The 650-nt window shown below is 46.0% G+C and overlaps 1 protein-coding gene across 1 annotated transcript in view; it reads left to right on the forward strand.

Moving 5' to 3' along the window:
- The first annotated feature begins 69 nt into the window (after positions 1 to 69).
- LOC119586777 overlaps positions 70 to 650 on the forward strand; it is a 41163-nt gene continuing 40582 nt past the window's right edge. The window contains exon 1 of the mRNA XM_037935498.1: positions 70 to 355. The gene's annotated coding sequence lies outside the window, so the exon portion shown is untranslated. The remainder of the gene's footprint in view (positions 356 to 650) is intronic.

Below are 650 nucleotides of genomic sequence, written 5' to 3' on the forward strand. Positions count from 1 at the left end.
ACTTGTTGCGGGGTATTACAAGCAACAAGTCCCGGGCCGCAGGTAGTGTTCTGCCACGCGTGCCGTGAGAAGGGTGGGAGCGACGCCCCCTCCAGACGCGCTGCCAGACATACGAAGAAAAAGATTGCGTTAGTCACTTCGTCTCGCGCCTTGTATCGTTTCCCTTCGCGTATCCCTCTTTCATTCCCTCCCCGTTATTCCCTTTTCATATATTTCTCGATTCCCCCCAATCCTCCATTCGTTATTTAAGAAAAGAGAAAGTGTATGCGTATTAATCTACGTGTGTTCGTCAGGTGTAAAGGGTGTTCGTGCCGTATAGTGAACTGTGTATTGAGTCCCAGGCACAGGTACGCAGGTATGTATGTTATATGCCGTAACCACGCGACGGCTTTGTCGGTTTTCTCGTGTGATTAGCTCCCCGACCAAGAGTTTTACGGGTTTATACTTTTTTCGTAGCGTTAAAACAACCATTCCCGGAGGCCTTTGGTCATTATTTGGTGACGTTAAAGACCACAGTGAGACGGAAAAACTAAAACAGTTGATGTCACCGTTTGTGTTTTTTATTATTATCTTTTAACGAGAATGAAGAAATGAGAAAAGCGAACGAAAATTGTGACAGCGAAATTCATCTCACTGCTGGTTTGCGTATG

The sequence above is a fragment of the Penaeus monodon genome, chromosome 22 (genome assembly GCF_015228065.2).
Source record: "Penaeus monodon isolate SGIC_2016 chromosome 22, NSTDA_Pmon_1, whole genome shotgun sequence".
Taxonomy (NCBI): Eukaryota; Metazoa; Arthropoda; class Malacostraca; order Decapoda; family Penaeidae; genus Penaeus; species Penaeus monodon.